At 38.8% G+C, this 27,686-nt stretch overlaps 1 long non-coding RNA gene across 3 annotated transcripts; it reads right to left on the bottom strand.

The window, feature by feature from the left end:
• Nucleotides 1-8,603: 8,603 nt before the first annotated feature.
• On the bottom strand, nt 8,604-26,799 carry LOC138718289 (uncharacterized). 3 transcript variants are annotated; one of them, XR_011337047.1, is made up of 4 exons: nt 26,536-26,799; nt 15,846-15,972; nt 13,556-13,647; nt 8,604-8,801 (listed from the first exon to the last, which is right to left on the bottom strand). It is a non-coding gene; the product is annotated as an uncharacterized lncRNA (long non-coding RNA). The 3 variants fall into 3 exon arrangements; XR_011337048.1 differs by lacking the exon at nt 26,536-26,799 and adding an exon at nt 20,010-20,163; XR_011337049.1 differs by lacking the exon at nt 26,536-26,799 and adding an exon at nt 16,016-16,215 and having other exon boundaries at nt 15,846-15,917.
• Nucleotides 26,800-27,686: the final 887 nt, after the last annotated feature.

Genomic DNA, 27,686 nt, shown 5'->3' with positions numbered 1-27,686 from the left:
TCCCCATGTCCCAAATTGATCGTGCTTCCCCACAAAGCAAATTAGAGTTTAATGAAGGAAGGGTTAAATAAATAATCCACCATAGAGAACAGATAGGAATGCCCATAGTCAACCTACTCAGGGCCTGGAAGTGTTCTGCAGAACCCAGCAGCTCATCTCACCAAACCCAAGGATGTTCTTTTTATTATGTTTGCTTTACGATTTATGACACGGGGAGCAAGGGAAGGAGATTGGAAGAGATAGAGCAGTGAGGAAGAAACAGAAACTCAGTAATAGAAGGAAACAGATAGGAAAAGCCAGATTTGCAAGTCATTGGCAAAAGTGCAGTTGTTCAGTTATTATACCTTGTGGTAGGTTGCACAGTGAGTGTAAAGCAGGGAGAGAAAGTCCACATACAGATCTCACCAAGATCCCTGCAGAGGTTAGAACTACTGGGCAACCACCAAATAACCATCAAAACCACCTAAAAGTGGAGCAGAAAGAGAAAACGGAAAATCAGGAGGCAAAGCTGGTAAAAGACAGTCACAAGAACCAAGAAATGAAGAGATTTCAAGGAGTCGATGGGATGAACAACATTAAGAGCAAGTGACAGGTAAAGAAAGATGAGGTTGCAGAATAAACCTTTGAGTGGATCAGGACAATCCAAGTGGGGAGTTAACTACACAGTATGGGTTTCTGTGTTTAGATACAAAAAGCTTTACAAACCAGATTGTTGGCAAAACTTCATGAGTCCCACACTGGAATAATTAAAATAAAAGCTGTTCACTGAGGTTATTTTTGTTGGGCATGTTTGGATCAGAGAGTGGAGTTGTTGAGCACACTATAACACATGCCAAAAGTCCTATTACGCGCCTGCCGCTGCGCCCTGCCATACTAGGAAATATATTAAAAAACTGTGGTAGAGAGTCTTTATACTTGAAGGACAAGCCACTGCTACACATTTCAGTTGGAGGTTGCACTGCTGGTCCTGAGCCATTTCTCTTGGAGGTGGGGCCCTTCTCAGTTGAGTTCAGGCAGAGAGACATTCAATCAGTGGCAGACCTTGGAACAGGCAGGGAACTAGTCTAAACAGAGTATTCATACGCAAAATTCCATATGTATATTCCAGGGTGACTGGGGCATATAAGTCAAGAAAAGCTTATACCATGCAGCACCCTTCTTATCTGATGGAATGGAGCTGCTAGTACCAAATACACTTTCACATCTGGAATGAGCTAGCAAACTACATGGTAAAACGTCAAGACCCATTACAAAACTATCAGTTGAATCAGGTGTAACATTTTTGTTTTCTTGCATTGGAGTTCTTTAAAGGACCCTGCAGGAGAAGCTGGGTACTTTCCTGAAAGTTCCCTTACCACAAGTTTCTTTCCCTGAAAAAACGCAGAGTACAAAAGTTGCTGCAAATTGAGACAAACAGAAAACAAAACAAGTTTTGAAACAACAAGTGTGAACTAGAAATTTCAGCAGAGGAGGCAGAAGGCACCTTTTAATTATGGCTATATTGAGCCCAGAGTCTATCATTGTTCTTATGGAAAACTGGTAGACATCTAACAAAATTCAAACTTTTGTAAACCAAAACACTAGGCATATGACTTGAAGCAGCTGAAGCAACCTTGAAGCATTGCAACAAACAACTGTCACTATCAATCTACCAGGGAATTCCCACCTTCTGGGAATAGAAAAGCGGAGCGCATACCCAGTTTGTTAACTGTTCTCCTAGTGAAACCATAGCCACAGTACAACACTGCTTCTCCCCTGCAGTAGACTTATGCCAGCAAGCTTTTCCTCAAGAAAGTCTCCTTCCTTCGGCACAGTATCTTCTTATGACTCACAACAGGGCAAGTTGCCTTCCTTTTCTCCGGAGGTTATTTTTTCCTCTATACTGGACAATGCAGGTTCACCCTACTTGCTGTTATGCAAATACAGCCTCCAGACAATAACTTTCCAAATCAGGATTTTACAGAAAAAGAAAACAATCTGAGAAGGTCTTTAAAAAAGGAAAGAGCAGAGATACATATCTTTATTCCTTGTTATTTTTCCCTTTTTTGATGGGGGTGGTTGTAATTTGCCAAATTCATATTTCAGCAGCTTAGACTTATTTAGCACTTAACTCAGACATGAAAGTGTTAACTAGCATGTGCGTGAGGGCTGAGACCGGTTATTGTGAAGTGCTGTATTTCTGTCATCTGAAAGTTAAACACAGGGTTAGGAAAATCCAAATGGTAGCTTCATCCTCAGAATGACAGCAGAAAGAAAAATATTTGCACTTTTCCCCTCTAAGGAGGGGGTTGGAAAGGATCAGCTCTCTCAAGACACTCCTTTACTCTTCTGAGAGCAAGAACCATACTGCTAAAACTGTCTTCAGCCACATGTTACTAACAGCTTCTCCTGTCTGGAGCCCATGCTGCAAATATTTTTTCCCAGAAATCACAATGTTCATTGGCTTTGTTTTCTAGACACCAGACTCTCTCTCTGTTCCATACCCCTGCAAAAAGGCAGGCAACTTCTGTTCAACGGGTGCTTAGAAACTAAATAGTGAGGTTGTCAGAGACAGCATTTGTCTAGAGCTTGCAGAGCCAAAGGCTTCCTTCAGCTGCACCTATGTATCTCCGTTATGTCCTCCATTGTTGTGGATGTTATTTTGTACATCAGAAAAACTTATCATCTTTTAATAAACTCTACTGATCTTTTTTTGTACAGCATCTAAATCTGAGATTTCTGGAGTCAATTATGACTTCCTAAAAGTGCGGCTTGAATTCAGACAAATTGTTTTCTTTGACACAGCTTCTAGCTCTTTTAAAAAAGTAGATTAATCTCCATAACAATAACCACATTGTTCTCACTCAAATCTTACCTTGAAGTGCTCCTTTCTTGCAGTATCCATTTAAAACCATAACTGCAGTGCGATTACTGCCACGCTTATCCTGTGCTGATCGATATCGCTGCGTTTGCATGCCTTTCTCTAGTTTATCTCCATCTTCTGACTGTTGTATGTTTAGAGTGTGACCTCTTTAGTGCAGAGATGGTTTTTACATTCTTAGTTTGGACAGGAGCTAGCACCACCAGCCTAAGCGCTAACCTAATATAAAGGATCAACAGGGAATGCAGCTTTGCTTTGTTTATGAATAACTGGTCTCTTCAGGACACGTTTGATTTCGTTGTACATAGATAGGAAGAATTTTATTTGTACATGAGATATTAGCAATCTGAATGTTAATGCACAATGTTCAAAATGAGGAATTACTATGAATACTTTGACCTCTTGCTAAAATTTGTAACGTCTTAAGAATAATCTTTAAATGCTTCTGACATAGCACATGTCATAAATACCACTCCCAATTAAATCTTCTCAAATTCTCCTGTCTGGAAAGAAGTATTGATTTTGAAATCTTAAGGGGCCCTCGACTCAGGGCCAGATTCTGTAATCCTTGGCAGGTCTCTAAAACCACAACAAGTCCACTGACTAAAGCTGAACTCCAGGGAGGGAAAACACTATTGAATGTTTTCATTTGTCCCATGCATTGTTACGTTCTCACATCACTCCACAATGTCTTTAAAACACAACCCTAAAATACCTAGCAGTATCTGCTACCCTGTGCCTTGTGAACAGCTGAAGTCTACATTGGCTTGTGAACAGTATGGAGCTATGCAGCAGCACCCATGGTTTTCAGGGACTCTCTCGTGCTACCAAGGGGTTGTTGACGGAAATAGCACAGCAGCTCAGATAGAGGGCCTGCCTGACTTGGTAAAATTGCCAGAGATAGATGTTCTGCTGCCTTACTTATTTTTATGCTGCAGAAATATGAGTTAGTGAGGTACAAATTTCCACTGAGTGGAAGATTCCCAAGCTGCAACTTCTGAGGTTTTCACTTCTTGCAAGCAGGGCCTGGGCGCAGTTTAAAGAAACTTGTTGATGGGATCCCACATTGAAACCAGCCAGCCAGTTTGCACAAGTGTCTCATTCTAAAATAAGTGTAATTTATTTGAGCTGGTAGAGAGGATAAGAATCAACTGTCTGTTTCCCAGTTAATAAAAAACACACAATGAAAGCCAAGCTCTGCCAGCATATCTTGTTTACAAAAAAAATGTTTGGCATTAAATGTGAAATTGGAAATGAACTCATTATCTGATTCTTTTATTTGGAAGAATTAACTGCTTTGGGGAAAGCCTTGTCTTAAACAATCCGCTCATACAAATGACTAATTGCTAATACATACCTCTGAATAACACAGCAAATGTTCATGACACCTAGGGTAAGACATAGTGCTATCAATTTGGACAAGACCATTTGGTATATCATCTCATGTGACTTATTTCAAAACATAAGGAAATCCATTTAGTCTAGCAGCATCATAACACACAGGTGAGAAGTGTCTCAAAAAAGGCCATGCTCTTTTATTCTTATCCGGACAATATGGATTGGAAGTGTACAATCACTTGTAGTGGATTTGCCACTTCCCCTCCTATATAGCAGTATGGATAGTTATAACTTTCTAGATGTAAAAGTATGTTGCAAGCAGTAACCCTCAGTGGCATAAATGAACATACCACAGTGAAAATTAAGAAAATAGAATCGGATACCCATCCAGGGCTGATAACATTTTAGGAAATATTCCCATTTTAGCACCAAAACAAGACAGCCCGTTGGGTTGCACCCTTTTGTCTCCTGCTGCTTCTTTGCTCCGTTCTCATCTGTTTGTCCTCAGCTCTCAGTGTTTTCTGGTTAGCCCTCTCTGTAGCTGGCTCAAGAGCTGCTACACTTTCTAGGGCTGCTGAGTGCCTCCATAGTCAAAATGTTGGTTTTTTTTCCTATTGAGAACTGGGGTGAATTTTAGAAATGGTACTCCACTGTTTGTCAGCACTGTGCAAGTTAAACAAGCATGTGTCCTCCACTGAATGTATGATTTTTCGTTTTTTCACTCCAACTGAAATAATCGCATTCTCCCATGCCCTGTGAATGTATCTGCAGTATCACAGCATGTATGGCTTAAATTTCCCCTTCCTCTTGTCTACCTTTGAATTTTTTTTTTTTGCGAGGGCCTTGTCCAGTGATCCAGAGTGGAAACTACATTGAATTATGTTCAGGAAGGCAGCAGATGTCCCAGGATGTTTCTGGCCTACACAGCAAACTCAATACATGATGACATGACTGAGAGTAGCCCTGCAGAGAAGAACTTGAGTGTGCTTATTGATGGGAAGATCAACATGAGCCAGTAATATGCGCCCGCAGCCCAGAAGGCCAACCATATCCTGGGCTACATCAAAAGAAGTATAGCCAGCAGGTCAAGCGAGGCGGTTCTACTCTTCTGCTCCGCCCTTGTGAGACCTCACCTGGAGTACTGTGTCCAGTTCTGGAATCCTCAACATGAGAAGGATGTGGAGCTAATGGAATGGGTCCACAGGAGGGCTACAGAGATGATCAGAGACCTGGATCACCTGTTCTGTGAGGACAGGCTGAGAGAGTTGGGCTTGTTCAGCCTGGAGAAGAGAAGGCTCTGGGGAAACCTTATAATGGTCTTCCAGTACCTCAAGGGGGAAAGCTGAGGAGGGACTTTGCAAAAAGGCATGTGGGGTTAGGATGAGGGAGAATGGCTTTAAATTGGAGAGGGGACGATTTAGACTAGACAGTGGGAAGAAATTCTTCACAATGAGGGTGGTGAAACACTGGCATAGGTTGCCCAGGGAAGTTGTGGATAACTCCTCCCTGGAAGTGTTCAAGGCCAGGCTGGATGGGGCCTTGGGCAGCCTGGTCTGGTGGGAGGTGTCCCTGCCCATGCTGATGGGGTTGGAACTGGATGATCTCTTGGGTCCTTTCCAACCCAATCCATTCTATGATTCTGTGATTCTATGACATTACTTTGCAGGCTTCCTGAGGCCCACAGACTCTCTGTAATACAGACAGGGATAGCCCAAATGCCTTCCCTCCAACTCAGACAGTACAGAGAGTAGGGATCCGACAACTACTCAGCTGAATCTGTATGCACTTGGTCCCTATCATTCAGGTAAAGTCATTTTACAGAGCAGTTCCTATCTGAGTGACTAGCATTAGGGTCCCCAAAACACCGCAGCCACTATTTGTGATTCTTCCTTAGTCTACATTCTCAGATAGTTAGGATAGTCAAGAATAAACCAGCTCCCCAGAGCATGCCTTTAAAATTCTTAAGTAATTTTAAAGGACAGATACCATCAACTGTGACATTCACTCCCTGTGGCCACACGAGAATGACAAAATATTATGCAGGAAAACGCACAAATATAGGTAGAATTCTAGGGGGGGAAAAAACATCTTTGTAGATATATCCTATAAAGCAATATTAGGGGAAAAGCCCTGAAATATTACATTCCACCAGCAAAGATACATATTCACAAGCCTAATGTTGATGTGACAATTTCCATGTACTCTTCATTTGTCTATTTCACTTAGCAGTGCACACATCAGTGCTTGCCTTCTCCCCAACAGCTGGTCTAAGGCTATGAAGGGTCACCAGTACTGTTCTGTTTCAGTTCCTGGAGGCTCTCTGCTCTGGCAAAATGCCACATTTCCTGAGCAACTCAGAAGCTGAGGAAATATTCCCTATTTGAACTGTTAAATATTCCCTATTTGAACTGAACAGTTAAAAAACTGTTAACTTTCATTTCCTATCTGATGTTGTCTTAGCACGAGCATTTTAGAGTCTGCTGTGGTGTTTGCTCTTTTTTCTTTAAATCTCTGAAAGATCCTACTTTGGATTGAAAGGTAGAATTTAAGATGAACTTTGTGAGTTCTATGGTAAGGCAATTGCAAGCCTTTAAAACAAGGTATTTGGGGTTTTCTTTCCATTAAACTATAGAAAGTAATTAACTAGGAAATGTAAATAGTTAGCAAATGTGAACACAAGAAAATAGGCTGTTGAATTGACTCTCTTTTCATTCCAGATGAAATGGAAAAGAGGAGGAGTAATAACTTCCTCAAAGGAATTTGTCACGTGTTGTTTGCACATATCTTTCACATCTTGTTCTTTCACAGCTTATTAGACCCTGGAGTAGAAGCTGCATTCTTCAACTTCCTTCTGTAAACCAGACCAAACTGTGTCACCCATAGCTGTGTTTTTATCTCACTGAATACTATGGATTTTGCTATTTTTTAATTATTATTATTATTAACATATTGTCTAAAATTATTTCTAAGAAGTTGAAAGTTACATCTGCTCCCCACATTACCAAAAATGTACAATAGTGCTGGTTTCCATCACTCTTGATGTTGTTTGTTACTGACGCCTTTCAGCACTTGTAATAGTGCTAAGGGCTTATCTTGTTAAAGAAATGCAGTCAAAAAAAAAGGTGACCATCACTTCATCATCATTGTCATTGCCCATTAAAGAAAGCAGCTTGTTGATGAATGTTCATGTACAGAGAAGAGCAAACTTGTCCTAATATTTCCGTCAGCAAAATGACACCTTGAGTCCTTTCTTATGGCTTCTGCTTTTTAAATTATTTGTCTCAATATCATTTGAATCATGAGTCTCGCATCCAATCATTGGCTGGGAGAGAGACTGCTGCTTTGAGCTGGTCGCATCACCTGGTCCTTTCTCCTCTGGAGAATGTGCAGCTGAAAACCCAGGGTGGGTTCTGTCAGAATTAACAAAAGACCCCTAGTTAACTTCAGTCCTCAGCAAACCACTTGCTTTATTTCTATCACACCATACTGTACCATGTAGGCATATGCAGTGCAAGACCATTTTCTTCTCTTGCCTAGCCCTGTTGCTGAATGGGTGGGGATGTAAACACCAGGCAGGAAGATGCCCCGGCCTTCCTGAGGAATAGGTACTTGCAGCTACCACAAAAGTCGTATACATAGCCAGCCATGGGGAATTAGGGACTCAATCATTGATAGTTTTAGTTGTACTGTAAATTTGACTTTGGAGTGTTGAATGAAGTTATATTGAGCCACTGTACTATGTGTATATTTTCTTCTGTAAGTTTTTCATGTCTTTGAAATGGCTTGAGCGGCAATGCTAATAATCTATTTTGTTTCATACAAGCTGGAGGCACTGAGAAAGACTGTTTTCCTGTGTTATTTCATCTCTGAGTGTGCTAGGTATTGAATCACAGTCTCTCGCACTGAACGCAGTTTCCCCTCTTTCCAAAAAGCTGAGTCAGCAGAAATACAGATAATTATTTAAAAAAAAAAACTACCATGTTTACAGGATCCATTGAGGGCAGTAGGAATCCACCTGTTAGTGGCTTGGGCACTCAGTGCTGGAACACAACCTTATGTTCACAACATTCTCCTTTATCTTACAGAGCACAGTGTAGGACATCAGAAGCACAGGCATCTCCAGATGTTTGCCCCATCAGTAATGCTTTGAACTGTTGGCATTACAGCAGTTCAACAAGCTGCACATCTACAGCTCTTTCAGCCTGTCTTCAAGGAATAATGAAGAGGAAGGATAACAATTGTCAGTCTTCTCTGCCAAAAGCCGATCTATTCCTGCACAGTGTATTATGGACTTTGTTTTTCATCAATTTTATTCTTAAATATTGCATTTTGTTTTCTTGATGAAGACATGGTCAAGAGTATTGCTTGTTCGCAACTGGCACATTCACTGGATAGAGCACAAATATACTTGTGTACAGGACTGGTTTTATTTGTTTTACTTTTGGGGTATGGAGAATTGTATGAGTCAGCTTTTCCATCAATAGAATTCTGTGCATCTTCTGGAACCACTCAGTAAGTGTGGGTGTATGGGTTGATTTCCACATTGCTGCTATTGTTGTTCAGGTTCTCTGTGATTCTGTACTCATAACTGAATACCACATGCCTAGAGAAGGAGGGGAAGACATTGAACCAAAGATCAGGCACGCATGCCATTTCTCACAAGATTTTTCAATATTTTCTGTTTATTTTTTTCCCTTTCACGTTGCATGCTGAAGTGTTCCATTGACTTTTTTTGTGCACATAGATTATTCTCTGGTCTTAGTTAACCATTTCCTTAGGGAGTCAGGTTTACTCAAAATATAACTCAGATGCTACAATGACAGACAAACACACTGTCTCAGAGAAGTAGCAAATAAATAGATCCCATTTGTCTTCAGGTTAATGTGGAAGATGAGGACATGTAGCAGAAAACACATCAAATCCTGTTGCAGGCTCTCGGGAAATTTATGTTACATTAATCCAACTCCATCTGCAGTTCTGGAACTTGTGAGCAGCAGCCAAAATGGCCAAGCAGCTTCCAGCTGAGTAAGCACACATTTTATACAGCAGCTTGTTTTAGTAAAGCATTATTCTCTGTTATATTGAGGATCCAAGGGTAGTAAGCAACAAAAAATCAAAAAAGCCTATGGAAAGTTTAATACTCAAGCAGAAGAATCATATTTATTACTGTCAACATTTACCAAAACTGCCCACAAAAGCACTTAAAATGGAAATCTGTATACCTCATGCTGAAGCATCACAAATGAAGGAAAATGCCAAGCAACTTTTCAGGCTGACTAAGAGACCTGTTCATTCCACCTCCTAGCCTATCACTGAGGACAGTATTAAACAGTGAATGAATCAAATTTAGACTTATGCTGAGGTGCAAGGCTACGGACATAAGAAAAAGATGTGATTTAACACAAGTAGCCTAATTTTATGACACTTCAGCGTGCCCTATGCTTTTCAGAGCAGTAAAGGGCATGTAGTTCCTTCTCAAAATAGATTATAATCCATATTTGCACGTGAGTAAATAACTTAACTTTAATGGAGGAAAGGAAAAAAGATAGGGTTAGCATGAATATGGAAAATTGTTAATTAAGAGAAAAGACCATACACAAGACAAAGGAATAATTTCTTCTAAATATTACAAGAAACGCAAATGAAATTTAAAAAAAAAAAACAAACTTCAAAAAATTTCCTAGAAATATCCATATACAAGGAAGATTGCAACCATATGAGATGTGGGCATTGCTGTAAATCAAGGACACTTCTGAACACATGTAGTGGTGATTCTCATTAGTGTATCAGAACAGTCCACATTAGTAGTCCAGCAGCATACGTGTTGCACGGATCAGAGCTGTCTTAAGTAGTTCAGTTTTGTGAAAAGGATGTTTTGTAAACCCTCTTAATGTTAGATCAAACGACAGCAGATTCCAGCCAAATGGCTGGCTCTGGTGGCATGGCTACATTTAAAACATTGGATTAGCCTCTACCTCACGTGTTCATTTTTCCATTTTCCATGTCCTTGTGCTACAGAACATGTGAGGTTGATACTCTGAGCTCTTTCCAGTCCTATGCAGTCTGAATTTACAGCTGCAGACACACTTTCTCTCTATCTGTCCATATTCATATTTAAATAGCAAAAGGTCTTCTCCATGCTTTGCATGGATCTTTGTACACTGGTAATTCTTAACATTTTTTAAGCCTATCTGCCTCTTCTTCCTCCTAAGTGAACTACAGAAATGACAATGTGACTCTTCAGCAGAGAAGCCACATAGAGCTGCAAGATACACTGATTACAGGAGGTATTTCCACCAAATTGCAGTCTTTGACAAAGTACTGCCGCCTGTACTGTATCACAATGACTGTTCCTCTCATTGATGCCTCAAAGCATTTGGGTGCCTGCATCAGATATGAAAATGAATCACCATTATTTCTTCTGCAGGGTAGCTGCAATGCTATAATTGCACAAATAGTATATTGTTGCCATCTAGCATGATGTGGGGCCTCTCATCAGATTTTAGAAAGAGAAGAGGGTTGGATCTGGATGATCATTTGGGAAAGAGATATGAGGGGAAACCCCCAGCACTGCTGGAACTGGTATTAGTGAAACAATAGCTGGAACTCTGAGTCATTGCTGAAGAAACACCATTGCATCAGAGAACACACTGTACTGCAGAAAGAGCCAGCGTCTGGAAAAGCTGCACACAGGGAGACTTTAAAAAATGTTTAATTTTGAAATAGTCAAAATGCATTTATGCATTTTTTGAGAATGAGATCAATATCCCTCAGGTGGTTTTAAATTTGGTAACTACATTTTGCCAGACTTCAGCAACTTTAACTGAGTTTTAACCTGCATTTTGTTTACCTGCCCTCTACAGTTGGTAGAGTACCGTACCTTAGGCAGTATTAACTAATAGTTCTCTGTATTCCCTTACCATAGAACAAATGAGTGCTTTAAAAATATTTCCTGACTTAAGCTTTATGATCATGCAGAAAGTTTGAAAAATCAGGTAAAGGTGAGTAAACAGTCTAAGAGCTCTTGATTTGTTGAAATGCCATAAAGGAATGCTCTGTTTGGGGCAGGCAGAAGGTCTGATTATGTGTGTAGTAAGATCACAAAGCCAGGAGGAAAACAGAGAAAAAAAATGAGATCACCTGTCTGCCTAAGGCAAATCTTTTTGTTGTTTCAAAGCACCTCTGGCTCTCACTACCTGTGAAATCATACTTGGAGAGAGTGTCTCTTAGGTCAGCATCACAGTCGCAAGACTGCCTTGTTGCTCTTGCCACAGAAGGCTTTACATTGCAAGAGTAGATTAAACAATCCCTGCATAAAGTAAATAGGACTCAATTCAGTTGAATATAATAATTTTACCCAAAATTTCAAGTGAACACTGAGAACTGCAAATGTCAGTTTCAGGGGAAGATATTATTCACTGCAGATTTTTTAAGAATGAAAACACCATCTGAGGCAAAATATTGCAAACTCAGAATATTGTATGTATGATCAGCTTAATAAATGGCAAAAATGTGTAAATTCACTCATTCTAGAGTGCTACAAAGCCAGCATTACATAGGAGATTAATTTCCAGAGCTCCCAGGGCTGCTCTCTTTTTTCCTGATGCACATGTCTAAGCACCATTAACACTGCTACCAGGGGGAAAATATACATGTCAGTATAAAGTACATGATCAGAATCTTTTGAATTACAATTCCCTAATTAGTGTCCCTGTGTCAATAATACCATTAAGGATGTCAAATATTTCACAAGGATTAAATTTGAAAATACACAGACTCTCTGATATAGAAAATCCCAAATGGCTGCTCGACCTATACCGCTGTTGTTATATCACATGCAGCAGGTAAAAATTAAACAGTCTATCACATATCTCTACGATTTTATAGCTACCTTGCTTTTGGTAGCATTTAATTTGGCACCACAGCTGCATCCATATATTTTTGCTTATGAGGAAGGATACTTACTGTGCAAAAAGGGAGAAAAAAGTTTTCATGTTTTCAGCCAGCATTCTCCTTTCCAAAATAGTGATAATATTATAATTCAATACCCAAAAGGAACCTCTCTGACCCTAGAATCCAAAACTGAAGGACGGGGGAGAGAAAGAGAGGAGGAAAAAAACAGGCTGTACAATGCTGATGTCAGAGAAATCTTTGCTTCGGCAAATGTTCTTCACTACCAGGGAGTAAATAATGTGTGTGTGTGCAGCCAGGATGTAAGCATATCCAGTTGGAAGTGTTTTGGCTTTCAGATCAAATCAAGCTTCCCCTAAGAAATCTAGCTTTCTGGATATACATTAATATTGAAGTTATAAAACAAACTGGGCCTCCCCATCTATTGAGGGAAGTAGGTCTCCAGTCCAGGTGAACAAAATAACAGCCAATTCAACAGAGTAGAGGCACACACTTAAACTAAAATCTCTATGTAGTCCCCAAACCGAAGTGTTTCCAGAATGAAAATGAGCCAGTGAACCAAGATCAAAATTATTTTACACGTAGGACAGCTTTAATGTTTCACAAATTGAAAACTTCTGAAGCTTAATGTTTCATGTAACTTGTTAACCTTTTGCTTAGTTATCACTTTTTTCACTGTTGCTTTTCTACAGATGTCCTGGTCAAAAAGTGGTTACACAAAAATGCCATAATGCACAAATGTACTGACTGAAACCAGGACAAAGAATCTTAATTGAATATCGAAGAAAATGTAGAAAGCAACATTTGAGTTTATAATTGTAAATATTGTGTTAGAAAGCCCTCACAATAACATTTGTATATTTTAAAAAGAAGCAAGTACAAGCAAGCCTAATCTGCTCAAATTTTGTCATTAGACCACACAACAGACAACTCATGAGCAAGCCATAATGCAAAAATTAGTCCCAGAAATAGTAAGGAAATAATTTAAAATATCAAAGGAAAGAAGATCATGTTTGGCTACAAGGTGGCAAAATATAGCAAATAAAATGTCTGTTACAAAGAAATATCCAGAGTCCCAAATAAGGGCTTTTTAAACTTAATTTGTGCTGCAACAGCACATGGAATGGGTTTGAGGTAAGAGATTAGAAAGAGACAAATGTTATTAAAATATGAAGGTCTAAACTTGTAGTTTTAAATCTCAGGCCTTTTAAATCTCTTGCCTTTTAAATCTCAGGCCAACCTTGAGAACAGGGGTGAGAAAAGGAAAAAAAAAAAAGAAAAACAACAACTCAAACAGAAAAATCTAAATAAAATCAAAGTGCATACAGGAGCTTTACACATTCATAAACTACATTTTACCAAGTAATTTCAAAGACATTTTCAAAGTCTTGCAGTTAAGTTCCTGCCCTCGATAATCTCTGTAAGCAGGAACCCCCTTTATCCCACCTCATGTGAGCTGTGAACTCTGAAGACAGGGAATCTTTTATTGGATGCATGCAAAGTGAGAAGTGCAGTGTGGCTCCTTCCTGTTCTGTCATCTGAAAGCAGACCCAGAACACAAGTCTAATATGAATACTACCAACAGCCATTGACAACAAAACATTTTCCCATTAAGATAGAGCCCTTTTCCAAGTTATCTTTTCTTTACATTTGCTATTTCCCACCAACTCTATTAATAAAAACCAGAGATAATTTTCACCCTTTACTATCCTTTTTAGTGGAGCCTGAATTCACTGATTCATTGATGTATACTACTCTTTAATAAGCCAAGGTCAATCCAATTTCCTCCTCCTAGTGTTCTCTCCCCCACAACAACTTCTTCCACATGTTTCAGCTTTAATTTGAAGTGACTTCCTTGCCTGGCACGCTAAAATCCAGAAACAGAGTGCCTGTCAGTGCATTTCATGGCCTGACTAGCCACAGCAGAAGGAGAATTAGACTATGATCTCTTAAACAATGTAAAATCTGTAAATTGAAACCAACCAGCTCTTTTTGTCATGTAGATCAATGCACCAGTTGTAGAGGTATGAAAATCCAAGCAAAGGTAAAGCCAACCTCAGTGTATGGACTTGTTCAGCTTGGATTTTTTCTCTCTGCCTTTCACTCCCCAGAAACAAGTTTTCAGAAAATGCCTTTTATTGCATCCTAAAAAACCAGCAGCTTCTCCTGGATCAGAGGGCAAAACAGGCACCCACAGAGATAAGCATAGAATGCAGACTCTACAGAGACTAAAAACAACCTACCTTCAATAATACCCCACCCAACCTTCTTGATGGTAAGGACATTTGCATTTCTTTCCTCTAAAAATAATAACAAACAATGGTGGCTGCTCTGATCAAAGAAGTAATAACATGTTGCCAAAACCTTTTACAATGAATTAAAACATTTAGACTGACATTTAGACAGTAGAGTTATTTCACTGAAGAAACACAATCTACCTGTAGCCACACACAGATAATACTCAGAGAGTCAGAAGAATGGAGTAACATAAAGTTTCTTGGCACAGTGCAATAATTTCCATAATGCAGTGCATAAAGGGTTTCTACTTGAAGAAATGAAGCCCTGTCATGCTGACTGATATGTCATCATGCACAAAATTTAACTGGGATAGCCCGAGTCCCACTGGAAGTCACTGATGCTTTATATTGTAATATACTTGAGACCTCACATGTATACGGGGAGCTCTCTTCCAGTAATGCAAATGGACCTAAATATAATCCTCCAAAGTGGTGTTCATAAGATTAAATTTTTCCTTCTCTGTCCTAAAGAAAAAAATCAAATTGAAGGCTTGTAGGAAACAAGTTTTGAGTAGAATTCGTTTCTCTATAGTTCTCTTGGTTTCTCAGCTTTGATGTCTGCCGGGTTCATCATATTTTCAGGGTTTTCTTCCTTAATGGCTACAATTGTCTGGGAAAGGGGGAAGGCAGCAGAGGCCAATCGGCTGACCACATGCACCCAATATCTTCTTTCTAAGGCTTCCTTTTTATGACATTTCCAAACTGGAAACTTACCAACTATCATAAACAAAAAATCTGTAATCATAACTCCTCTTTTCACTCAATTTTTCATGCCAATGTGGGCCATTCTGGAAATAGAGGGCCTCCAAAATATCAGCTTTAGTAGATGGGAACACGTAGGATAGTGTGAAACAGTTGGAAGGCCAGGTTTAAACATGTAACCTGAAACACTGGAAACCAGAACTCACAGCAGGGCTTAGCAACAAAATCAACAATATAGGCAGTGCATGACATGTGATCACCAAAGCAGAAGCAAGGTTGCTTAAATATAGCCTCTGTAGGTATTAGAATATTTCTGAGAAGTACACATCAAGCACGAGACAGATGCTACTAATAAGTAGAGCTTTAGAAATTTATTTTTGTATTTAAATATCCAGCTATATATATCTGAAAGACTTAACCATACCATTCTTGACCGAAAGGTATGCCAGTTACTTACTGCTGTCTAGACAAAAAGATTTAAAACTGGAAAAGATAATACCTTTGAAAGGGAACATGGAAAAGTGCTTTCAGTGTCCCTGAGAAGGGCAGTATCTCTGCACTTGAGTCCCCAGAGCTCTGGCTTTAAGAGCTTTGTCTATTTCAGAATACAGTATATTAATTATTTTCTGAACAGTTTCCTAATGCTTGGTATTGAACCTAGATTGTTTGGGGCTGGAGGGAGAGGTTAGAAAGTTATAAAACCTCTAGAAAGCTGGAAAAAAATCAGTCAGACTTACAGGTAGGATTGATGTCTGATGACCACCTGACACTTCTGGAGCTGTGACCACAGTGTGGTGAACCACTTCAAACTAGGTGAAGATATGAATCAGCTACAGTGAGTAAGTTGTCCCAATTCCAAATCTCCTGAAAAAAAATAATAATAAATCCAGACTATGTGGACACTCACCATAAGTGTTTAGGCAGCTTTAAATGATCCTGTGATCTCAATGAAGAAATTGTTCTTGAAATGAGTTACACATTTCGTCTCTATTTTTAGCATAACCGTAAACCAGACCTGCTAAACAGAGGTTTCCCATTCTCTGCTACAGTAATTTAGTACCATGTGGTACCTAAAGCTGGAAGGAAGCAGCAAACAAAAGAGTTACCTCAGACTTCAAGGAGCAGAAAGGTATGAACAGCTTCACAAACTTCCCTAAATATTCAGAAATCTGTATTTCTTTTTTTTTGATAGGGCAAATATTTTTCATCATTACATCCTTTAATAATTTCATCACCAGCCTAAACAAATAACAGACTGAGAGCTGTGCTTAGGTAACACTTAAGAACATAAAGTTCCTATTAAAATAGTGAACTCCGGGTAGACACAGGAGTGAAATTCCTACAGTTCATTCTGTAACCTCTTGGTCACACCATTTGCATTGCAGAAAAGATGCCTTGGAATAAAAACTGAAGGCAAAGCCCAGGTACTATAAAGTCAGTGCACTGGCTTTATGCAACTCATTTCTCCCTTTCTGCTGGGAGCGATAATGAGGATTGGGTCATGGACACAGTACCAAAGTATGCAGTGCTCTGTGTGGTTCTGTTACAGCCGTGAGATCCTGAGACAGCTGGAGCCCAAAACAGCAAAAGTACGTATAAGGATGGCATGAGTCAGTCACCTTTCTTTTCCCAAAACTTTCCACGGGCCACTGAGCAAGAATTAAGTTTACTGAATACTCATCATTATTCCCTAAGTAAATCAAATCACTTCAGAATTTATTTTATTGTACTTGTACAAACCTGAAGTACTGCTCTTAAAATACTTACAGATGTAAGTCAATAAAGGTCTAACAAAAAAATTCACCTGGCAAGAATGCTAGGCAACAACTTCACCAAATCTGGTTGACTAAGAATTGCTCTTGTTGAGTAAGAATTTTTCCTGTGACTCAATAATCTCATGGAATTAGTTGATTTTAGAGATACAAAGATTTGTAAACTTATTCATGTCTTGGTATAAAGTTATAGGAAATACAGCTAGAAAGGACTTTAAAAGGTCATCTTGTTTGTCCTCAAGGCAGAATCAATATTTGTGTTAGTTGTGACAGATGTATGTTCTTAATAATGGTGACTTCACCACCTCCCCAGGCTTCCCTATGTTTTTGTTTAGAAAGATTTCCCTAATAACTATTCTGATTTTTCCCTGGTGTAATTTAGATGGTTGTTTCTTATTATGTCTGCCATAAATAAAAAGGACATATTACTCCCTTCCTCTTTACAACAGTAGGAGTTTTTTTACATCTTAATTATTGCCCCAACATTTCCATTTTCTTTTTGAGTACTTAATAACTCTAATTTTTTCAAGTTGTCTTTGTCTATAGTGCTCCAAGCTGAGTCTTTGCCAATATAAAATACTAGAAGATTACTTCTGCAAGCTGCATTGTTTTCATATACATACTGACTGGTCACTCAGCTTTTTAATAATTCATCAACTCATTTTTCATTTGATTCACCTCTACTTCCAGATCTTTTCCAGACAACTGCTGTCTATTGTGTTACCCCATTCTGTATTTGTGCAATTGATTATTTCTGCCTAGCACTTTGCATTTGACCCTGTGGAACTTAATCCTATTTTTTCAGATGATCTCTCCAATTTGTCAAGATCATTTGGGATTCTAATTCTACTTTCCACATGTTCAGAACACCCCCATCTCCGGACATATGCAAATTTGCAGGAGCAGGAAAAAAGCAAATAAGCCCCACAAAATCCAAACAGTAAGTTTGAGTAAGAGACAATATACAAAATATACTTGAGGCTGAAGTCTGAGACCAAACATGTCCATATGTGGGACTTTTCAGTTGAACATGTATGAATTTCTAAATTCAATAAACATGGAAGAGGAGAGAGTAAATATCTCAAACCACAAATCAAAATTACTGAGGTCTTTAAGAAAAATTCAAGTTACCCATGGCCATCAGGACTGTCAACTGTTCCATTTCAGAGCAAGAGGAGTTGTCCTACCAGGAACAGTAATGGCACAAAATGAAAATCACATCGGGACAACTACCAGTCCTGAGGATAAAAGGCAAATAGCAATCCATTTAGCTGTGATTAATAAGGATTAATAGGCTAATATTCCTGTTTCTGTCTAGTAAAATTTAGGAATTAGCAAAATTAGAATATTTTAACCAGGTGGTTTATTGCCATCCCTTCACTCTTTTTACCTTCTAACTGGCTTCCTCTAAACAGATGAGATGTACTGGCCTGTGTGAACTTCCTCAAGATGCCATCCTACTGAATGATAAATGAAAAAGACTTGTCAGATAAGAAAATCACATACATACCTGCCACTCACTAAGTACCTGCTTACAGCTATAGTGGAATAGAGCAACTGTTTTCTTCCCTTGTCCCCATGCCATATCAAACAAACCTTTGAAGGCAATTTCCTGAAACGACACTTCTAGGTAACAGGAAAGCATGTGGTAGGACATAGACAAAACTATAAATGGAAACAACATATAAATTCACCAGCTCTGGTCCTTCATGACCTGTTGTTAGTCTAGCAACTCTGAGGAGACAGTAGTATGATGATTATTACTTCTCAGTTCTTCCAAAGGAAGTGCTACATGGTATACTTTAAATAGAATGAAAGAATATTCTTTGTAGTATTTTCGTCGTTCATGAAAATATTACATTAAGCCACTGCATTCCTATACTGCATCCCACTGTGATGATGCCTAGGGTATTTTAAATGGACAGTAATTTACTTTATATGTCATTGACAAAATTTATCCCAGTATTGGTACCACTGATGCCTGCTATATTCCAAAGAACTGTAACAAGAAACAATTCCACAGTCAGAAAAATAACAGAAATGAAAAGAACTTTCCAAAAGACTGATGAAATGGGGCTCTTCCCATTGACTTCAGAAGGCCTTGGGAGAAGATCTAGGTGACATTATTAAACAGCAAAATTTCACATATGCATGCTTCTGAAAAAGCATTTCATTAAAAGGAGAAAATTTGAAAAGATTCACCAAGAGCAGAAAAGGAAGAACCTAAAAGAGGACCACAACAGACTTCAGATCACGATGTGCACTTGAGCCATGCTGCATCAAAAGGCATGGAATTTCACTGCTTGAAGCCCCAGTTCATGTACATCCTTTTCTCCGCAGGATATGAAGAAATAATATGTATTTTAAGTGTACCTCTGTCAAAAGTTTTCAGGCACACTGGAATATTCCAAGTGCCTTTCTTTTTAAATGAAATAAAATACTAAATATATAGACAAAGTGACTGTTAACATAGGCCAGGATAGGTCTATATTAACTAGGATGCATATTCCAAATACAGCCAGCAATCACAGTATCAGGAATGAACCAAACTCAAGTCTTATGTGGTTTAGATCTATTTTATTAACACTATCAAAAGAGCTATGAATGGGTCACCATTCTCAAACCACAAATAATCATGGTGAAACAAGGAAGCTACACTTCAGTTTCTGCATATATTTTGAGCTATTCAAATTTGGGTATGATGAGAGCATGACATGGTATGTCAGAAGGCTAGAAAAGCTTTACTTCACAGGCATCTACACAGGGGAATTTTCATTCGGGGCATATGTAATTCATAAGCAAAAATCTCTTTGCCCACTGTTCTATGAAGACACCCACAAACAATGACATGAAAAGAATACAAGGATCCTCAGGTCACAGAGTGCACATGATGCCTATGATTTGCCTGTGTTCCAGTGGGGTGACCAAAGCCCTCTCTGTGATGAGCCTTTGAGTTACACCTTGTATCTTCTGTTCATTCTGGATTATTATACCTTACTCTAAGCCAAACCTCTTCAAGAATTTTTAGTCCGGAGAGTGAATTGCAAATTCTGGAAGATGAAAGTTATTTTAAGATTTGTGGTTCTTCTTATTTCTTCCTCCAAGTAAAAAAGAAAAAAAAAAACAAACCTGAAAGTGATTCATTCCTCCTTTTTCTCCTGTATATTTGCTTCTTCCCATGGAGACAGATGAGGTGATAGCAGATGGAATTAGAAAGTCAAATGATTTGAATGTGGCTTGTGCAGCCAGCTACGCTCTCAGGAATCCAGAGCAGCTAATCTTGAAAGGAAAATGAGCACATCCTTCAAAACCAATTACCTGGCATCAGATTTGCAGTTTAAGCTATCAACTATTAGTTCCAGCCCTAATAAACTAAAGTAGAAAAGAGCTTGCTTTCACATAGTCGTTCCTTGACTCAGTCTTTCCAGTTGAACATTTGTAACAAATGGTGGGGACATAATTGTGAATTCATAATAGATTTGGGAGATGTGAATTTCTAAACCCTAAATTTTAATCTTGGTAATTGACCCTGTGTGTATTTTTCTGCAAAGTATTTAGCCTCATTACGTCTTACAGTTCTAAAAACATTATATACCCTATTAAAAATAACCGAGAGACTCTGTGCTTAAAAGGTTGCCTGCAGGTGGTTATCATGTGAGCAATGGATGTGTTATTGAAGCAATTCCTTTTTGCACGTCCATGCCAGAACAACAACCATTAGAATAATTAAATTCATTTGTTGCCCAAAGAGCTCTGAGGTATCCATCTCTCCAGTTGCTGGCCTTTAGTGAAGATGAGTTGCTCTCTTTAAAACTTTTACGGGCTACAAGCTGACTCTCAGGACTAATAGTTCCTTTTTCAGATAAGAATCAAAACCTGTTGCATTAAAATATTCTTGCTGTTGCCATGCCAACATGTCTTCTTTGCTCACACTTCATTTTGCACTCTGAATGGCATGCCTAATAAAAACTCAGGACTTTCCATTTTAGCCATCTCAAATGTACATCTGGACTCCATCCCAGACTGTAGGTTCATTTAGGAAATATTCTAACTCCAGTTAAATAGTTCTTAACTATTTAAAGGTGGCTAGAAATAATCTCCCGGCAGGACTGAATTTTAACACAAAATACTTCGACAGAGAACTACTATTCAAATATTCTGATATTATAGAATTTGGTAAATCAGCAAGGCAGAAGATTAAGTTGTTTTCTATCATTCAGGATGCCTCTGGAAATTTTAGAGGAAAAAACTGTGAAAAAACAAAAGAAACCTCCTTCTAGCAAAGAGTCTATGGACAAGGATGAGCTATGTAGGAAGTATGGATGACCTGGGGATACATGTAAAAAATATATTAACTTTGTCTTGGCTGACAGTTTAAAAAGTTATCCAGCTACTCTTCATCATAACACCAGGACAGCCTGCAACACTGTTTTACTGCAGAAGCAGCCTTGGTTCTTCTCTTCCCAGTTCATGATAGGTTCTTTGGTGTATGGAACAGGGCTGAGCCACAGAAACGTTCTCCCTACAGCCTGGGGCATTCCAGTGGCCAGGGGAGGCACATTGCTTTGTGCCTCATCAATCTTTACACCAATCAAAGAAAACAAACAGCAGGTTTTGAAAACACTGTAAACTTCGCTCTCACAGCTAGAGGCAGAGTGAAGCAGTAGCAGCCAGCAATAAGGGACAGGAGAGAAAAGAAAATAAAAAGTGATGGAGACAGCCAGCAGCAGCACAGAGTTTGTTCTATGCCTCTATTAAGAAGTGTGAGGGTCCCCAACTGGGGAAAAGAACCCATTATAATGCTCATTAGAAGGAATATCGCCTTGGTAATTTTTTATTTATTGCAAGTCTTTATAAGCTATTACTCTTCAGATGTATTCCAATAAGTCCTCATGAACTCCCTGTCCCGCTCCAGTGTGTTAGCAGGCCAAACATCCCGTAGCAAGTGCCAGTGCCGCAATACTGCTCTGTGGCAGTGGGACAATCAGTTTACAAGGAAGTGCCTTTTACATGCACAGATAGGATTGATTTAAAATTTGAGCTTATGTAGTTGAATCCACAGAGTCTTTAATTATAGATTATCCAAATGAAGACAGTTATAACAATCAAAAAATCAAGCTGAATGTACTCTACATGACTTCTTCAGCAGTGCCAGTGGTTTTAAGAAGGATAACACAACACTGAAAGCATTGGTTGTGGATGCAATACCCAGCCCACCACTCTAGTTGCGTGTCTGTATTAGCTTCTCAGCTCTGTAACATTAAATCCTTAGTCTGGTTTTCCTCTACTGTTTCGTTGTATTGTTTTTATCTTCTCCAGAAATTGCCTGTAACACAGCTGTTTATTCACCATTAGAAATACAGAGTAAGTTGAGACTGCACATACTACATAGTAAAGTTATATTTTTCTACCTGCACAGCATGAAAGGCAAACACAAAAGATGACCAGGAGACTTGGCATGCAATTCTGCTTTCTTGTTTCTTGTGGGAGGTGGATGCCAACTGAAAGCATTCAAAATTTCCTGTTATATGCTGATTTGTGGGTTTTTCGAGGACAAAATCCCAACCTGATGTTCTCCCCATATCCACCCAAATCCTACTGTAGAGTATGTGGCCTGCTAGAACATGCCTTTTTCAAAGATCCACAGCACACCTTCCTCCTGCGCAAGCACACATCACTGAGATGCCATGTATGCTGTGTCTACCATCAGGCATAGGTCCAGGGTTGTATCCACAATGATTCTACAGCAACAGTATATAATCACAGGTCTATCACACTGCTACAGCTCATTCTGCCATTAGCTTATACAGACTCCCTTAGACAGCAAATGCTGCCGGAGTTCACAAGAAAAATATAATACTACAGGCCTGTTAACCAGAACACAGGCAGCTTTAGAAATTTCTCACTCCTATTTATTATGTGTCATCCTGCAATTACAGAAGTATTCCTACTAGTTAGTGTTCTTTTGCATGAGGACTCAGAGACAAGTTAACTCACATAGGTGAAAAATAAGTTTATGTTCTTTAACTAAGAAATATAGAACTTTGCAAAGACTTTTGAAATAGGTCGTACCATCACTCTTGACATCATCATGTTTAGAAAGTTAGGTTTAACCACTTTCTAGACTACAAGCCTGATGGAGACCAACAGACTACCTCAACTCTAAAGACATTTGGAGAACAGTGAACTTCTCAGTTAAATTAAATATGTAGTGAGCATGAATATAAGGCACTTGTCAAAATTCCTATGCATTTTATATCTTACATCTTCCTAAATTAAGAATTTTGGAGACAAAATATGTGAGGGAGTCAAAATATTTGAGAGAGACGATAGTTCACTGAAATAGAATCTCTATCACTGTTCTACTTCTGTTGATTCCCCAGGAGTACTTTTGCACTTAGGAATTCTTTTAATTATGGGAATGAGAAGAAGGCCACCCAAACATGTCATGTAGCCTTAATGATATACAATGAACAAGGAATAAACAAAATGTTAAACCCCTCTTTCATTCTTGGCTAGTAAACAGAGTTAAACCTTGCAATGATTCTTTTTTTAAAGATGTTCTTAGTTCCCTATTTTACAATATCATTGTTTGACATTGTTAACAACAAGGAAATATGGATATGGTAAGATATATCCCATGTGTTCAATTACTTAGAATATTAGTACAGGGGGAAAAAAAGAAAAGATGTGCCAAAGTATGGAACAATGAAACACATTGATAGTAGAAAGTCTGTATGTTCTTCCTCAATCTGTATGCTACATGGTAGACTCTGGAGACACTTTTTCTCAGGGTACTTTGGGGAGAACAATGAAGAGGCTTGGAACCATATTGTTTCACTGAATGTGTCTTGTACTTGGGCACACTTAGTCATAACTGTCAATTTGAAACAAAAACATTATTTTCCTTGAAACAAGAACTGCTTTCAACATCACAAAGCAGAATTTTACTGAATCTTCTTTCACAGCACTGAACATGAGTACAATGTCCTGGGCACTCAAACAAAAAGATTGTAATTACCTGGCAATATGGCATCAATTAGGAGAAAGGAGTAAAATCTCTTTTCACTTTCATTACAGAACTCTGATGTTAAAGTTTAGCTTGCAGGGAAAGGAGGATAAGTTGGTCCTTTTTGTCTATTTCTTATAGAAGGAATTACTCTAATGATGGTTTCCCAGCTTCCTTTTTGATGAATGCGTACTTACTTCATAAAAGACAGAAAGACTATATTTTTCATGTTCAAAATGCATGAGGATTTAGTCTATGTTGAGTTGTAAAAATATCAAACATGAGAGACTGGAGAGAAAAAGAATACTTTCTTTGCATTATTTAATCTTCGTCATCTGAGAAGACACAATTCTTTTTGAGAGACTTAAATTCTGGTTCTCTGTCCCCTCCCTCTGTATGCATAGAGGCTTTCAATCAGCCAGGCACAGTTAGAATATAAGGATTACCCTTAATATATGTTAATTGATCTCTGTGTCTATGAACCTAAGGATATGATGAGGATATGATATAGATTTCTAGTACATGGAAACCAGAGTCAACGTAATATAATACTGTAATGAACAAAATAAAATAAAAAAAAATTTGTTCAGAGTGTGAATCTGTAAATTACTATTTATAACAAGTCTGGTGTTACAAACTGGCTTTCCAGACACTTTCCCATGTTTTTTATAAAAATAAGCTTGACTGCACAAAAGTCTACTCACTCTCTGATAAGGGATAAGCATCAAGAGCTGAAATCTTGTGAATACCTAAGGTCTAGGTAACCCACGTGTGCAAACTGCAGAAAAAAAAAAATCTTACCATGTTTTTGGCAGTTCATATAGACACAGTTCTTCTCTGTGTTAAACACAAGATGGTTTTGTATATATGGAAGAGGGGAGAAGAAAGATGAGGGTGAAGGACAAATTATGGCAGTATTAATTAAAATAGGTAAAGCGGACCTTCAAGGAGAGGAATTTCATCACAGGTCACTGTGACCCACAGTAAAAATCTTTATCAACACTGGACAAATGGGCTTACAATTTTGCCTTCCTGAATATGTATTCAGATGAACAGATAAATTAGGATGGATTCATTACAGTTTAGAAACTTTCTACTATTCCAGACATGGAAAAGCGGTATGAATGCACAATCGCAGTGATCCCACAGCATTCACAGATTTGATAATTTGTAAAATATGAGTTATAAAGTAGATATCCAACACTTCTGTGTGTCACAGGACTCATGGGCTAGAGACAGCTGTCTTCTCCGCGTGTTTTCAATAGATTACCTCTATTACACCTCCTGAAGTTACCTGAAAGAATTTAATATTCTCAGTCCCTCCTAGGTAAATCACTTCTGTGTTTTTCCTCCTGGAGTTTATTGTCTTTTTCTGTATTGTGTTTAGATTGAGGTCAATTGTTCTGGTCTCAGCTTTCTCCCCAGCTACACCAGCCCACTACCTCTCTTCCAGACAGGAAAACCCAAGTGACAGTCAGCATCAAAGTGAAGGTCAGAAATTTCCTTGGCTGGCCTTCGACACCTTCCCATGGCAGCCTAAGTCTGCAGTGCTCCTTACTGATCACGTCAGCCTGGTGTTTTCAAGGCACTCAAAGTATTAAAACTGCATGACTGATGTCTCCTGCATGAGAAATTTAGTCAATTCCAATCCAGTCGTTAACTCCAGCAGAAGGCTCTTCTTCACAAAGTGTTAAGCAGTTTTCTATTAAATCTAGCTCGCATCTTACCCCAAGTGTCTGTCAAACTGCTGAAGCAGGCCTAAATGGAAATTTATATCCATTAATATTAGTTGAATGTCTCTTTAGATAGTAAGCGAGTAGAATTTTTCTTTTTAATGTTCTAGCATACCCCAAAACCATATGAGTCAATCCACATTCCACAACAGTTCTGCTATCAAAAGACATTTTTCTTATATATGGATTTTAATTAACATTCTTTCCTTATCATACACAAAAAATATTGTGCTGGAAGGGGGAAGATTTATTTTACAACTGTAAATCTAAACTTTCAAAACTGAGTATTGGTTCTCTTTTCTGATTAGTGAACACAAGCCATGTTATGGCCTTAAAAAGTGGGTATTTGATATTCTCTGATATCCTATGGAGTTACTGGTATCAAGGCTATATAACCCTTGACCAATGGAGTATTCTTAGTCCAAAGCCTGTCTTGAAGTAGTTGATTGATGGAAAACCAAGTAGAAAATATGAGGTGCAAATATTTCTCAAATATAAGGGCAAGACTACTTGACAAGACAAGTAAAATGCAGATAAGTGCTGAAGGAGTAGATAATTCTCATGCAAAGTCAATAGATGGAGAATGTGAAGGTCTTTTTGTAGCATTTTTTCAGGAATTCCCTTGTTTGCTAGCAAGAGTTCTGCTGAAAAGAACAAAAACATCTACACTTCAAAGCACCACTTTTTATTTACAGCAACACGATCTACCCTGGAGCAGACATACAACTGCATGGTCAAGACATGACCTCGGGATTTCTGTCTTTGGTTTCCTTGGGTCAGTGCTGCTTGCAATTTCAATGGGACTCTTATATGGAGATCTTATGCTCACTTCACCTCCAGGAGCCCGGGTCCAGGAGGAGTCTGTGCAATTTCAGACCAAGCAGTAAAACCTGTGTGATCACAAAGTACTTACATGCATTCTGTACTAGCAAGGCTCCATCTGGAATACTGTGTTCAGTTCTGGGCTCCCCAGCTCAAGAAAGGCAAGGAACTACCGGAGACAGTCCAGTAGAGGGCCATAAAGGTGATTAGGGGACTGAAGCACCTCTCTTATGAGGAAAGGTTGAGAGGCTTGTGTCTATTTAGCCTGGAAAAGAGAAGATTGAATAAAGGCAGTGTTATTTAAGGAATTTATCGGCAAAAATTTTGTCTCTGTACTTTCAGAAACCACAATGACTGCAGATGACCTTATAAGCCCTCAATCTGAACTGAAATTTAGCATCTGAATCTCACTTAAGGGGCTTGAGTCCTCCCTTTGACCACTACAGACCCATCTGTCTATGGCTAAGAGCTGCATATATACTGGTAGATTGAGGAACATCAAATGCCTTTCCTGTTAATGTGGTGGAGCAGCTCTGACATGGTTTTAGTCTGGGTCTGTTAGCATTTTGGAGAGTGCCAGGTTACAGTTAATTCCTAGCCACAGCTCGAGAGTTATCATAGGCCAGAGACTGTTCCCAAAAGTCAGTTTGGGTTTCCTGAGAGTCAGAGAGCTCAGTAGCATGGACACAGATCCTTCCTGTTGCAAATGCATGCAAAGCTAAACTTGCTAACACATCAGAAAGGGCCGGATATAGAAATCTTTTTGTGTCTCAACAATTATGTTTCACAGTCCATAGAGAGCAAAGCAAAGAGAAGAAAGTATATAAGATTACACAAAGAAGATTTGTCCTATGTTGAGAACTTTCTGTTCTTGGAGACAAAAAAAAATTCTGCAATGACAAGACATACTGTATTCTAATGTTATAGAGTTGCGCTTGTAAAATGGATACACAGGCTTGCAGCTGATAAATAGCTAGAGAGAGCATTCACCAGGCTGATTATAAATATGTGCTCAGATAGCTCAGGGACTCTGAGGATTGAAATAATGAGATCTTCTACGTGGCAATGTGGTTATTTAAATATCTCCTCTTCCACCGGGACTTCAGCCATTATTCAAAGAAAGGAAGCATATTTATCCCTGAGTGCTCCAGACATAGGACAGTTGTGAAAAGCTTTCTGCAAAATGAAGCAAATGCAGTAACCCACAGGGACACTGAACAACAGTTTCTGTCACAAACTGAC

This window comes from Phaenicophaeus curvirostris, chromosome 2, assembly GCF_032191515.1.
Source record: "Phaenicophaeus curvirostris isolate KB17595 chromosome 2, BPBGC_Pcur_1.0, whole genome shotgun sequence".
In the NCBI taxonomy this organism is placed as follows: domain Eukaryota; kingdom Metazoa; phylum Chordata; class Aves; order Cuculiformes; family Cuculidae; genus Phaenicophaeus; species Phaenicophaeus curvirostris.
Note: the sequence above shows the minus strand (reverse complement) of the source record. Positions and strands in the feature narration are given on the sequence as shown.